The sequence below is a fragment of the Polypterus senegalus genome, chromosome 13 (genome assembly GCF_016835505.1).
Source record: "Polypterus senegalus isolate Bchr_013 chromosome 13, ASM1683550v1, whole genome shotgun sequence".
NCBI lineage: Eukaryota > Metazoa > Chordata > Cladistia > Polypteriformes > Polypteridae > Polypterus > Polypterus senegalus.
In genome coordinates this window covers 33938063-33954010 of record NC_053166.1, presented here as the reverse complement: position 1 = coordinate 33954010, position 15948 = coordinate 33938063, and the positions used below count along the sequence as shown (strand labels likewise).

The 15948-nt window shown below is 41.3% G+C and overlaps 1 long non-coding RNA gene across 1 annotated transcript in view; it reads left to right on the top strand.

The window, feature by feature from the left end:
* The first annotated feature begins 14959 nt into the window (after positions 1 to 14959).
* LOC120541895 overlaps positions 14960 to 15948 on the top strand; it is a 30247-nt gene continuing 29258 nt past the window's right edge. The window contains exon 1 of the long non-coding RNA XR_005636110.1: positions 14960 to 15012. This is a non-coding gene — a long non-coding RNA (uncharacterized LOC120541895). The remainder of the gene's footprint in view (positions 15013 to 15948) is intronic.

Sequence of the window (15948 nt, the reverse complement as noted above, 5' to 3'; positions counted from 1 at the left end):
GCATTTCTGCACTCAGACAGACACTTTATACATTGTGGAAGTTCAGCCAGACAGACACCAAATGTCCAAAAACACACACGTTTATTTTTCCTCTTGCCTTAAACCAGTGGTTCTCAACCTGTGGGGTGGGCTACCCTAGGGGGGCACGAAGTAAAAAAAAAAAATGGGGGCATGAAGATGTGAAAAAAAGAAAACAAGAATCAAAAATATGAAAAAAAATCTGTTGAAACCAAAACAAATGAACTTAAACTACATTCTGATGCTAGAACAATAAATATAGAGTTAGATAAATGTCGATAAAAGTTAAGTAGGTATAATAAAATATGCATCTACATTTCAAAAAAATGTTAGGGGGGTGCGATTAAAACGGTTATGAAAACTCGGGTCGCAAATACTTAAAAGGCTGAGAAACGCTGCCTTAAACAGTCACAGTTGCTCATAGTCCTCTTCTTTCCTTTCAAATCTTCTCAACTCTTTTTCCGCCTCTACCCCTCTCCTCGCAAGCTCCGTCCTCTTCCTCCCAACTCCAGCTCTGTGACTGAAGTGAGGCGGCCCCCTTTATAATGCCCCAGATGTGCTCCAGGTGCTCCATAGTGATCTTCCGGGTGTGGCGTGCTGTCCAGGCGCCCCCTGTCAGTGGCCACGGGCTCCAGCAGGGTTGAGCTTCTAAACTCCAAGCCCATTGCCCTGATGCAGCCCAAGGTGGGAGGTACTGCTGATGACATGTCCTCTCCCTTGGTCCTCTCCTCAGAAGGACATCCCGACCGGGCAAGGACCCCGGCCATCTGTCACAACATTGATATGTGAAAGGACTATGATAATTAAGTGCTGTATGTTTTCTGTATCTGATGCGTGTATTGATTAGAAACTTAATACAACAGTGATGACAGCATGTGCTAGAAAAACAGACGCGATGACGTTTAATTGCAATTACTCTGTTACAGGATGTGCTGAGCTGCTTGGTTTTGGGAATGACTGGTTTAGAACCAGTAATGAGAGGTGTCTGAGGCGATTGTGGGAAAAATTACAAAGCAGGAACTGTGGGATTGCTCTCATGGATAAAACACTGACTAATGGAAAAACTGAGAAGAGGGGTTAGACCTGGAAGGGACTGGTCGAGGGGCCAGAGGCCACCATAAGAAGGTTGTCAGCCTCTACTCTTGGATGCCCAGTTGGCCCAAAAACGCTGTAGGGAAGCATGAAAACAACATAAATACCCGGGTAAATTGAGGGTCTGGGTTTCAGTCCAGCCACTGGAGCCAAAGGAACATGCCAGAAACGATGACCAGCTCACTGTTTAAAGGAAGAAGACCTGCCACGTGAGCACCAGGCACATTTGGTGTCTAGCCTTCAATTGAAAACACTGCTGTCCATCCAGGTTGAATTTGGGGCAAATGCCACATCTATACAGAATTGCTTTGCTCCAGCTTTACGTACATTTAGTAATTCATGTCAGTTATGCTTATGACTTATAATGAGAGAATAAAACATTTGCACCCACTTCTGCACACTCTGCTTATTGTCTCTAAGTAAGTTAATGACAAATGGCACGTGTAGCAAATCCTGGTTGGGTCTGTCTGAGATCTGTGTCAGTGAAAGATATGGCAGCCTGACACCTGACTAGCAGATATTCTGGCAGAGGTTAAATTGAGGACATTACAGGTGAAGTGCGGTCCCTCTGTGACACCCCCATGACAAAAATTATACATTCATCCATAAATTTTCTAATAGGCTTATCTGCTTCAGAACAATGAGGAATTAGTGTCTATTCTAGCAGCACTGGGTGCCAGGTAGACAACAACTCTGGTGCTGGGTGTCATTCCTTTGAGCTTACTTATTCATTTAACTAACACACACACATGCCTTTGGTATAGGAGTGTAAAAAACTAAATATACTGTATATGGGAAGAATATGCAAATTCCACACGGCCAGTGGCACAGACGGGATAAAGATCAAAGACTCTGGAGCTTTGAGACGCAGTGGCATTTGTGCATTAAAGGCCAACCAGGGGTTATAATCAGTTTGTTATAATATGAAGTTTAATGTCACTGTCTCTGTGCACACTGTTATGGATTCATTCATACAGGCAGACCAAGTATGGTACACAGGGGCAGGGCTGCATTTAGAAACCATTAGCCTAGCAGTTTGGAGAATGGGACAAACTGCAGTGTGAGCATTGTGCTATTCTTATTGGAGGTGGGGTTTGAGCTTGTCTGGAGACCAGAGAGGACCAGCACGTGGAGAAGACAGAAGACACCAAACCCTTTGAACCCTATGGATGGATGATGTCATCCATCCAGAAAAACCTTTCAGCGCAGTGACGAAAATGGCAGACTCTATAGATCAAGATCATACCTTGATATTGTCTTGCTATGGCTTCCTTTCGTCTGTTATACCGCGTAAAATCGTCATTAAAGAAAGCTAAGTATAATTCCCTCATGTGATTCTTTTGGTACCGCCGTAATCACTATGGGAGGGATATCGCCTTTTCATATCATATCTCTATATTTTCAGTTACTTAAAATGCCGCAGTTGAAAAGAACTTATTCCAACAAGGGAGCTTTTGCTTCTCAAGCAAACACCAGGTGTTCTGCAAAATAAGTAATAGGCTTTCTTCAGTAATTTAAATTATAATTATAATGTTTATAACAATCCTCAGCGTTGTCTTCTCAAGCAATTTTTCTGATACCCTGTATGTCCAATATAATTAGAAAAATATCACTTCTTGGAGACAGTTTCCCAGACTACATGCCTGGCGCTGCAATACTGCTTCTGGCAGGACCAATTGGCCCTGCAGTGTTTTCTAAACCCTTGAGTGTGTATGCGCATGTGGAACATGCAACGTTAACATTTCAGTTCAGCAATGGGGTTTGAAGGTCTTTGTCCAAATTAAAAAGAGAACTTCCCGTTTGTGTGTTATTTATTTCTAAATCACACATTTTGCACTTTCAGTTTAAGCATTTCCTAGTCATGTAAGGGTTCTTTGCATATGAAATTGTATTCTTTGTAAAAGTTCATAATATGTGGACAAAATAGAAACCCTTAGTGTATATTAGGCGCCCTAGCAAGATCCTGACAGATCAAGAAAACCTGAATGGACCCTGGGTGAATGAGCAACAAAAGTCAGTCAGTCAGTCAGTCATTGTCCAACCCGCTACATCCTAACGCAGGGTCATGGGAGCCAATCCCAGCCAGCACAAGGCACGAACAAACCCCGGGCAGGGCGCCAGCCCACCACAGGACACACACACACACACTAGGGACGATTTAGGATCACCAATGCACCTAACCTGTCTTTGGATTGTGGGAGGAAACCCACACAGACACGGGGAGAACATGCAAACTCCATGCAGGGAGGACCTGGGAAGTGAACCCGGGTCTCCTAATTGAGAGGCAGCAGTGCTACCACTGTGCCACCGCGCTGCCCGTGCAACAAAAGTCATTTGCATTAACCAAATTGTATTTTACAAATCGGTTATCTATTCATGTCTATTTACAGAACTTGTTATGAATCTAAATAAATAATAAAAGTTTGATCTGCACCCTTCACGTGTATCGTTCTTTTTAAAACCAAAAATGGTATCACTGTGTCATAGATCTGAAACAGGGCTTTGGCACCTTTGGTTTTAAGAGTGTAGGATTGGTTCATGCTGTGCTCCCAGTTCTGCTTGGGGATAGTCCTTGTCTCCCTGTTGCCCTAAAATTACATATTAGATTAAATGGGTGGAGGGTAAAAGAAAAAGATAGCTTGAAATGTATATGGGCAGTCAGCAATTAAAAGGTGCGCATGAAGCATCAGGAGCTCATTTAATGTAATAGAAGTTTGCCCTGAGATGATGCAATGAGCAAACCTCAAATTGTTGCTAAGGATGCCATTTACAGCATAACACTGGGACAGAAGGTAGCTGGTGCCAAACTCAGCTCCTGAAACCCCAATTACCCCTCCCTACCACCACCACAGTGGTATGTGGGCAGCAGCAACACTCTTGTGATGTCCTGTGTGGTGGTATGAATCAGTGCCACACAGCTACAAAAAAAATCTGCTTTGAAAATCTCAATTTACTTTACTTAGTATACGAACCATGGATTCTTCACTCTTAGACATTTCTGTTATTTTCCTGGCAAACAGCACAGAGAAGTCAAATCATTATCTGCTCAAATCCTCAGCAGTTTGACTCATCACTGCAACTCCAAGACATCTGACAAATGATTCACTCGGGGACTAAGATGAGGGAGTGCTTTCTCTCTGGAGATAACAAAGAAGAAGTGAAAATCATATTTTTCACAAGTCTAGATTTACAAAACACATTGGCGCCTGCTGCCTGCTCTCCTCTACTGGTACTTTGGGCCAAATGGATAGGCTGTCTGCCCAAGTCATCCCACCAGGATGATGATAAGAGTGCATTCTGCTCTTTTTATTTTTTTTCTATAACAGTTAAACTAAAATTTATGTCAGTGCTGCTGCAGGGTATATGTATAGTAATGAAGCAGAAACACTTTGTTACTGTACTTGAGTATGTTTTGAGAATATTTCTACGTTACCAGAATATAACATTTTCTTTCTACACTGTGTGCACAATTATTAGGCAAGTGAGTATTTTGACCATATCATCATTTTTAATGCGTATATTCCAACTCCAAGCTGTATTAACTTGAATGCTTATTGGATTTAAGCACGTCAGGTGATGTGTATTTGTGTAATGAGGGAGGGTGTGGCCTAAGGAGATCAACACCCTATATCAAGGTGTGCAGAATTATTAGGCAGCTAGTTTTCCTCAGGCAAAATGGGCCAAAAAAGAGATTTAACTGACTCTGAAAAGTCAAAAATTGTAAAAAGTCTTTCAGAGGGATGCAGCACTTTTGGAATTGCTAAGATATTGGTGTGTGATCACAGAACCATCAAACATTCTGTTGCAAATAGTCAACAGGGTCGCAAGAAACGTGTTGAGAACAAAAGACGCAAATTAGCTGCCAAAGATTTAAGAAGAATCAAACGTGAAGCTACCAGGAACCCATTATCCTCCAGTACTTTCATATTCCAGAGCTGCAACCTACCTGGAGTGCCCAGAAGTACAAGGTGTTCAGTGCTCAAAGACATGGCCAAGGTAAGGAGGGCTGAAACCCAACCACCACTGAACAAGAAACATAAGTTGAAACGTCAAAACTGGGCCAAGAAATATCTGAAGACAGATTTTTTTCAAAGGTTTTATGGACCGATGAGATGAGAGTGACTCTTGATGGACCAGATGGATGGACCTGTGGATCAGTAATGGGCACAGAGCTCCACTCCAACGTGGAGGTGGGGTACTGGTATGAGCTGGTATTTTTAAAGATGAGCTAGTTGGACCTTTTGCATTGAAGATGAACTCAAAATCAACTCCCAAACCTACTGCCAGTTTTTTGAAGACACTTTCTTCAAACAGTGATACAGGAAAAAGACCATGATTTTTATGCAGGCCAATGCTCCATCACTTGCATCGAAGTTCTCCACTGCATGGCCAGCCAGTAAAGGCCTTAAAGATGAAGGAATAATGACATGGCCCCTTCCTCATCTGACCTAAACCCTATCGAGAACTTGTGGGCACTTCTTAAACGCTAGATTTACGGGGAGAAAAACAATACACCTCTCTGAAGAGTGTCTGGGAGGCTGTAGTCACTGCTCCACAAAAAGCTGATCGTCAACAGATCAAGAAACTGACAGACTCCATGAATGGAAAGGCTTATGACTGTTATTGGAAAGAAGGGTGGCTATATTGGTCATTGATTGATTGATTGATTTTTTTTGAAATGTCAGAGATGTTTATTTGTAAATTTTGAGGTGTTTGTTTATTATTCTCACTATAACAGATGAAAATAAACAAGTGAGATGGGAAAATTTTCATTTTTCCTTTAGTTGCATAATAAATCTGCACACTAATAGTTGCCTAATAATTGTGCACATATGTATTCCCCTGATGATGTTCACACTCACATTTCCGTTGTGAAACATTCAGGTTTCAGGTTTATTAACATTTTGGATTGACTGATAGCACTGTGTTTGTTCCATATTAAAATTAATCCTCAAAAATACAACTTGCCTAATAATTCTGCACTCCCTGTATTTTACTTCACAAACACAAATGACTACTTTTGCTCCAATATATTGTGCTGGACACATTTGTTACCACAATATTAAACCAGATAGCAAGTTTGCACACAGTTTACTCAGTCACTAAACTAAAATACAGGCTTCCCCACTTTAGGAAATTTCACGTATGCAAAGAATCTTGGGACGATTTTCAAATACGCACCACAGGCACTGAAAGCCGGTTATTTCTGCAGTCATTCCAAGTAAGAGCCTAGCCAGTCAGCAGGAGCTCCGCTGAACAGCCAATGGGACTCCACGATTATGATATCGGATGTCACATGATTTACACAGTAGAAACTCTGAAAAGTGTATGGTGACACCGTGCAGCCTGGCATGATAGTAACCCTACACAAAGCAGAGGTTTACGACATAATCGTTTTGGGGGGATTTTGAGGCCCAGGAATCAAATGTTCACATTTATTTTTTATTTCAACACTTCTTTTTGTTATTTTTTTTGCAGTCGACATTTATTTTCTCAATTTACATAAAGCAATAAAAGAAACAGGACGTCGCACTAGAATCAGCTCCTCTTTCTAAATTCCCTTCATCTTTCACCCCACTTCTTACGCTTCACAACATGAATATTATAATATAAATATCTACATGGGTGTTCAATAAACCAATTCACTTTACACACAAATCTATTTACATAGATGTAAAGCAAAAAAAAGAATCGGGGGCATCACACAGGAAATCAACTCCTCTCTCCAACTCCTACTGAAATAAAAATACAATAGAAATATTAAAAATAACACATGATATTAAAATGAAAACGGAGTTCTGTGTCGTTTCAATGCACCACAGATGCTGAGACCCAGTGGAGCAACTGCCGTGTGTGCTTACCTTCCAAATATTACCTTTAAACATAAAATAACTACACAAACATTAAAACAAAACGCTACAGATATTAAACACTCATGTCTTTTATTTACAAGAAAAAAACTAAAATAATTTTCCAGCTATGAAAAATATAAACAGAGATGAGAGTTGGTGCTTTGCATGTCTTACCTCTTCAGTGTTCACACAACATCTGGCGCCTAATGATGGGCAACTCACAAGCGAGCCATTGTTTTTTAATGATTGTTTTAAGTAAATCACACGAATCAATTCACGGGCACATCAGAATTAATTCAAGGAAACTCGATGGGAGTGCTAAAGTGCATGCATGTCCTGTGTGACGTCATCGCCGTCTTTCATTTTCGTAAACACTAGTAGAAATTTAAAGCACATAAGCAAGAACCGCCTGAATCTTAAGTCATGAATCACTTCATTTACAATTCTTCCGAGCTTAAACTATCAATATTGGCAAAGAAAATCACTCAAAAGTCAGATGAGTCAAGCAAACCTAAACTTAAACTCACTATAAGGATGTTTTATAATAAAGAATAAAATGAACATGGTCAGAAAGATGTGTCACATAACATTGGTGACATGTATGTAAAGACTGTCAAATGCTATCCGATGTGCTTTTTCATTGGCTCGTCAATGTTGCGGAGATTTGGAGGTTTGCAGCTAGACTACGTGTTGGCCAAGAACACCTCACTGCAGTCCACAGAATGGGCATTGGTGACGTGCAGTCCCACTCTCAGTTATTTCCACAGTTAATGTGTTCACTCCCAGTTCTCTTAGCAGCTTGTCACATGGGGCCGGGTGGATCAACCTGCTGCAGTGAGGTGCACTTGTGTGTTCAAATGCAGTGATTCACTCATCTTTTCACAAGTGTTGCTTGCATATCTTCTCATTATCCTGGACATCATGGGTCTAAAACTGATTGTGGACTAATTGGCAAAGCTCAAGAAAAAATTCTAAGTAAACAAAGCCTTGGCACTACCCACTGTCTGGGAAAATCTCTAAGATATGACCTGGCTAAATTGAAATGGCTCTGTGGTGAAAAAGTGCAAGCCATAATGGTACTGACAGACTAACCACACTGCATGACTCCAACTGCACAATGCACATGTCAGTCTCTGTGAGGAACTGCAAAAATTAAATGGTTCTCTGTCAGTCAATGGCTCTATGGGGAACCACACAACCCAGTAAAGTACTCTTTTAAAGAAACAATATTTCTAAGAGTGCAGACAGACAGGCAGTTCATCATGGCGAGCACAGTGGACTGAATTAAGTCAATTTAATCTGTCTGCCGGCTTTGTGTAGGACGACGACTGGAGGAAAAGCCATATAGTCACTGGGAAAGCAAGCAATTTCGATACAGATAGGGATGAGGGTGGGATTTGGATCCTAGAACTGTAGAGCAGGGGCACTGACCACTAATTCGTCCTGCCAGCTTTGGTTAACCTGCTCTGTGGTATTCAGGCAAAGATGGTATCAAACCTTGAACATTCAGAGCAGCACGCAACATCCATTGTTTATTTGAGGATTTATTTTGGCATGGTGGTTTTTCATTTGGGGAGCCCCAGTGCTGGTCAAAGCCCATGTAGTATCTTAGACAAGATTCACCACTGGTGACCCCCCAAAAGAAAAACCACCATGCCAAAATAAACCCTCAAATAAACAATGGATGTACAGATGCCTTCAATTAATACAATAGACCAAAGTAATGGCAAACAAACGTGTGAAAAGTTCACACAAGCTAATTATAAATAATAAAAATAATATTTTAAATGAGTGCTATGAGGTAAATAATTAAAAGTACAGGATATGAATGCAAGAATAAATTAAAGAACGCAATTATTTCTGGAACTACGTACATTATACACTATAGGACTTAAACATACAATAGTTGTAGAGCTTTCACAACTGACATTTACAAAATTTAAGGACTGACATCACTTTGTCCTGGACCCCTGAGGACGATGTGCTTATTAAGAGTGACTCTAGTTATTCACCTAAGCAGATGCCACTCTTATCTTTTATTATAATATTACTCACTTACTGCACATGATCAGGGATATCAACACAATCAAGGCCTGAGGCAAACTCCCTGTCCACTTCATATGGCCATCCTTAGGTCGTAGGATTAATTAGATAATCAGTAGGATATTATAGCAACTTCGGACTGATTGTGTGAGGTTTTCCTTAACACCTTTTGGACCACTAGAGATGTAAATGACATCCAGATGGCACCATCATGCGTATGAAGAAAAGAGAATACAGGTAACCAGGCACCAGCCAGAGCTAACTTTGGACAGGGCACTAGTCCAGCACGGGGCACAGACGTACTGCTTATTGACATCAATTAACATTACTCAGGGAAGACCCAAGCAAAAATACCGGGAAGATGTGCCAACTTCATTAAAACCAGTAAGTGCGTTTACATACAGTATACACACATAACCAAGTTAAGACAGAATCCTGGCCTCTTAACAATGCGCGTTTATATGGGCAGGTAATGTTCAAGAGTTCTCCTTTGTCAAAACGCACCGACATCATTAAACTGTGCAAAGAAAACAATTAAGCCTCAGCAGCAGCCACGGTCAGTCCAGAAATAAGCACGACAAGTGTGATCATTGTCTTGCGTTTTATATATATTGTCAGGGATGCCAGGGGCGACGATCCGGCCGGGATGCTGTGAAGAACCGGAAGAGGGCGTGCGCCCACCTGGGATCACGTGTGGGCTGCCACCCTGGTTGTTTTGGGGGCCACGGGTAGAGGGCTTGGAAGCCCAACCCTGTAGGGGCCCGTGGTCACCGCCAGGGGGCGCCCCGATGCCTTTGGAGCCCTGGACCTCAGCACTTCTGCCACACCAGGAAGTGCTGGGGGGGGGAAGAGAAGCAGGGACACCCGGAGTGCTTCCCACACTGGGGCGTGTCGGCGGGTGATTGCCGGGGAGCACCTGGAGCAAATCCGGTCATGGATAAAAGGGGCCGCCTCCCTTCATTCGAGGCTGGAGTCGGGTGAGGAGAGGACGAAGCAGGAGAAGCGAGTGTGGAGGCGGCCAGGACATTGGGGGGTTTGTGTGCACTTTCAACCATTGTAAATATTGTAAATAAACGTGTGGTGGTGGAAAACAACATGTCTGCCTGTCTGTGCCCGGTTCCGTTCACAATATATATTACCATGAATGCTTTACTTTTAGGTTTCTGTTACCCAGTTATGCAGAGCGCACTCTTTTCTGCTTGGCTGTGCAAATGAGCCCTGTAAAAGTCCAGCATACCAGTACGTCAGCTTCTTGAACTTACACCCAGTACTGATGGAATTATAGTAAAACGCATATTTTTATTTCAATAAAATAAGTACTGTATTGTGTTAGATAACTTGTTACTTTATAAAGTTATTGGACAATGTAACAGACATTACTTTTAGCATGTTACACTACTAATCTCAATATTATGCTGCTGAGTTTAGCACAGCTCATCAACATTAAGGTACAATTTCTTTCTTTTTTTTTTTTTTTAATTAATTTTATTACAATCCATACAAAGCAATCAAGTTTTTACAAAAAGAAGAATTGAGTTAAGAACAGATCGATCCCCACCCCTGAGAGAGAGAGCAAGCCAAACGGTGTAAAATTTAAGGCTTGTAAAATACCTAAATTAATAAATTCTCTGTGCTTTATAAACTTATTTTAAAATATTACTGATTAGATCCTGTCATGTTTTGAAAAAAGTCTGTACGGATCCTCTAACTGAGTATTTGATTTTTTCCAATTTCAAATAATATAACACATCAGTTTCCACTGACTTAAAAGAGGAGAGTTTGGGTTCTTCCAGTTTATCAGAATAAGTCTGCGTGCCAACAGTGTAGTGAATGCAATCACAGTTTGTTTGTCTTTCTCCACTTTAAGCCCCTCTGGAAGACCCCCAAACACAGCTGTTAATGGGTTAGGAGGGATTGTGAGTCCAAGGCTGTCTGACAGGTAAGTAAAAATTTTGGTCCAGAATAATGTTAATTTGGTGCAGGACCAGAACATGTGACCCAGTGAGGCTGGAACTAATTTGCAGCGTTCGCAGGTTGGCTCTCGCCCTGGATACATTTTGGAGAGTTTTAGACGAGACAGATGTGCTCGATAAATAATTTTAAGTTGTATAATTGTATGCTTTGCGCATATGGAGCTTGAGTGAATTCTCTGCATTGCTATTTTCCACTCCTTTTCTGATATATTAATTGAGAGATCTTTTTCCCAGTGTCCTCTTGGATCTTTGAAAGGAAGGGATTGTAAAAGGATTTTATATATTGTAGAGATGGAGTCTAATTCCTTGAGACTGAGCAATATTTTTTCCAGCGTGGATGAGGGTGCAAGATGAGGAAAATCTGGAAGGTACAATTTCTGAAACACTAAAACGTATTATTCCTTCTCCAAGTGCCGGTGCATTTATCTCAGGAAATTGATTTTGCAGATGCATCTCTCCATGACTGTTGAAAGTGTGTACGAAACAAATACGTGCACAAGCTGACAGAGTTCAACAGATATGTGCAAACTACAAAATCCGTAACAGTGACTCGGTTAAGGGTTTACTTGGCCACATAACTGGGTCATCCCCTGAGAAATCTACGTCTGTTAACCCAGGTTTTCTAACTGGAATTAAAGGTTTACATAGCATTTTATTTCTGTGAATAGCCAAGTTACTAAGGTGTATGTAAATGCACTGGGCCTGGAATTGAACAGAAGTCTGAAAAGCTATGAGGCCACTTAACCAACAAGCCACCAAACTTAAATTGTAATTGTAAGAATAACAGATGCACAATCTCCGGCTTCCAACAACCACCTCTGGTGACCAGGTGGGAACAGAACCCAAATCCTTGGAGCTGGAGGCCGACATGCTAACCAGAAGTGTGCCAATGCTATGCCTATCTTCTTATATAATACGCTACATTTGTCTGTCCAGGATTTTAAATCACCTGTAGCTCGCAAACCGTGTGACCTATTGACCTGAAATTTGGTACACAAATACTACGTGACGTCTGCTATCTGCTTTTAGGGTGATGATTGACCTCCAAGGTTACTCCTCTTTTTATTTTTACTTTACTTTATTGTAGATTAAACTCTCGGCAGTGGGCAGCAGGGTGGTCATGCCACGCATGTGAATGGGCGCTGTTCTCATGCCCTACCACCTTCGCATTCACTTCCCCTAACTCTTCATATCTTAAATCATTCTTGAGGCAGATTGAAGACTCGAGTGCCAGCTTAAGTGAAAAATTAAAGAAAACGTACTAAGTAATTGCAACACAAACACTGACTTAATCAGTTTTAACGTGAAAAGATGCCGACGAAAGAAGAAGAAGCGAGCCGCTAAGGTGGAGAAAAGAAGAGCTGCTCAGGAAGCAGCAAGCGCATCAACCTCTGAGCAAACGAATGGTAAACGTACAACGAAAGAGCATGAAAACTAGGACTGCTCAAGTCAAGTGTAACGTGCAGTGCACCATTACTGGTTTCTTATATTAGGTTTACTACATTGTTAAACAAACTTCTGTTAATATTTGGGCAACCTGGTGGACTTAATGTGCACTCATACGTTATTAAACACAATTAATCCAACTAAGAGTGTATCAAGATCACACTCACACACATATCGGGGCCAATTTAGAGGAGACAAAGAAACCCAAATGGCTTTGGATGTGCGAGAATAACCTGAGTAACTGAAGGAACCCCACACTTACACTGAAAGAACAGGCAAACACCACACTGAAAATGACCAGGCACAGCATTTGAACCCAAGATGTTGGATCTGTGAAGCCAGAGGGCCACCATCATCACCCATGATATACCAAAAAAAGAAACACTACCAGCACTTTAGAAATATAGAAGGCTTGTAAATGTGGGACTGCAGAAGCTTGCAACTTCATTATAGTTTTGAATGAATTATCTGTTACCTGCTACTGTCTGCTTGATCTCCCGGTGTTTTGTGGCTTTTCCCCTGATGCTCCTCACAATTTAAACACATACATCACTTTAATGAGGATCTCTAAAGTGAGAGGGTATCAGACCGGGACGCCATTCAGGGTTGCTTACTTTCTGGTACTAAATGTAGCCAACATATTAACTTTCTGAGGGCAGCTACCGCATTCCACCATATCTACATTAATGTGGAATTGAATTTAAAAATTCAATGGAATAACTGAATGTATAACAATATTAGATAACTACTTTTGAATATGATATTTCACATCAAAGATTTTTTCAGACTTTGCCCAGGAGGCTCACCTTGGGGACTTTGACCTCAAACACAATCCCAACAGCACGGCTCATTATCTGAACACTCTCTGTTGTAAGTACAGTAAGGCTTTGAACACAACACACTCTGCAGAGTGCTCTGCTGCTAAATAAACTTTTCATGTTTAAATAGCCTACACATTCAGCGACGCTCTCAATAATTTTGGCCTACCTCTCTGATAAGGCACACTTGTAGTCTGAAATAGAAATGAAGAAAATACTACAAAACTCTAAATAATAAATGAATCCAATTCATGGTCACTCGTGGCCTAGCACCACCAGCTAAAGGCAGGAAACTGCAAGTCCATCAAAAAGCCCACTCATAAATGCATCCACACTCACGCTGGGATATTTTGAACTGCCAGTCAATCTTCAGGAAATGTCAAACTGCAAAACTTTTCTGGCAAATTTCAGCCCCAAACTTCATTTACACAATCTTAGTGAGTTAAAGGCCGTTTGAGCACACACTCCATGACCTGCCATCCTGCAGTCTGACATACCCAGCCATTCGGTCCGACCAGTCTGCTTCTGTCTTAAATCATTACTGTAGGCTTGTGTGCGTGTGAGACAATCACAGCCAGAAATACAATGCAGCTATAAGGAATAAGTCGTATTTTGGACCATAAGACAGAAGTCAGACTGGTCTTTCTGATGTAACATGATTTACATACCACAACAGAATGTAAAAAAGAAAAAAAGGGTAGAGATTGTGAGTGAACTCACCATACCTGTAAAGTCTGTATATGGGCACCGGCTTCAGGAATAAGCACACGAGACTCTGGAAATGTGAAGCTGTGAAACTGGAAAGTCTTCACGCAGTCATCTAATGTGTCATGCCCTGTAATCCGACATCCTCCAGCATTGAGACCAGTGGCTGCTGTTGTCAAGTTTTAAATCCCCTCTAATGAGAAGTCACATAAGGGGACATCAGCTTAACCAGCTCATCTCTGGGGCCGTGGGAGGAAAGCACAGGGAGATGTGTAAAGTACACACAGACAACTTTCAGGTGTGGGGCTTGAGCCAAAGACACTGGATCCACTGCACCACCATGCCCCCTCGTGTACAGTAAGTCTTCCTGTTGTTACATTGAATAAACCGGATTTAGAAATCTTTCTGTGAATAAAATATTGTGTTGTTTGAGCTCTGTTTTCTAGATACCTTCGCATATAATGCGAGAACCACCTATGGCGGTAGCCATGTCTGCCGGTCTGTATGGCCCGCAGTGGACCAATTTTATTGAAATGTGGACCACTTGTTCTTCAAAAAAATTTCTAAAGTGAGTTCAATATCTGTTGAGGTATCTCAAACAGGTGCACTACAAAGTTCTGACAATCCAAAATCTCCAAATGAAAAACATTGGCGATTCTGCAAACCAGTCTATATACAAAAACAGAGGAACACTTTCTGCCACTTCAACCACGAATTAGTTAACTTTTCCAGTTTTACTCTGACAACGGCTATAGCAGCTGGGATATTTTACAGCTCCGATTGCCGCTACTAAAGGCAAACAGGTTTCCAACTCAAGTTAATGAAACTGCAGCTGACTGCGTGCGCGGGCAGGAAGTTGAAGTCACGAATTGTTTCCGTGCGCGTGCACACACACACATGCACGCGCAATCCCGCTTCTGCCAATCAAGCTCGACGCGCGCGGAAACGTCAGCATCGTCAACTTATTTCTCCTTCATAAACTGCGCCAGGCTGCTTGAGTGCAAACGGATGACAGCCAGTGCAACACATCCCATTTCAAACAATGCACAGAGTCGTAACAGCCAGGTAAGTTACATGATCTTAACTGTAAAAAAATATAAAAAGTAAGCAAAGATAACAAAATGTTTAGAAATGAAGCACCCCGTGGCGTGTAAATCATTTTGCGCCCAAAACAAATCAACATTTACTCAGGATTAACCTCGGACAAAACCAGGGATCTCAAACTCTAGTCCTGGAGGAGTGCAGTGGCTGCAGGATTTCATTCTTGTCCTTTTCTTAATTAGTGATGTTTTTGCTGCTAATTAACTTATTTTGAATGAATTTTATTGAATTGCGCTTGAAGAATCAGACCCAATAATTGTTTCTTTTTCCTTATGTAGCAGCAAAATAATAATGAGATACAAAATGAACCAAAACCTGACTAGCAAACTGTGCCCATCATACAATATCTGACAATAAAGAAAGGTGAGGGTCTCAGGAATGCTGATCTGCTCAGGTCCAGAAAACATTTTAACAGAGCTCTTAGAAAAGTAAAGAAAAAAATCACCAATTTTAAAAATGTCTGCTATTGCACAATGAGAGCAGCAACAAGCCATGGAATTAAAGAATGGGTTTAATTAACAACAAAACTTGGTGCCTGATTAAGCAACTGGTTGGAGTTTGAGGACCTGACTTAGTTGGTGATCTATTGGCTCACTCACTTCACATTTCATTTCTGTTTAAGGAAAGAAATGAAGCAATTCAGAGGAACGATGAAGAAATTCCGGGGAAGAAATCTTAAAAAACAAGTCAACTATAATTAAATAGCCAACCCACGGTGTATATGCAGCATAATTATTTATTGATGGGTGAACACTTCCTGAAAGACACAGTTGTCCAAATGGGTTGATTTAAGGATACGACTGTCAGTGAATGAAAAGATGGAAATCTGGAGAGAGGAACATACAATTGTCCGTGACTGAAAACTGGTTTTGGCAGATACAGGCATATCTTTTTGAAAGT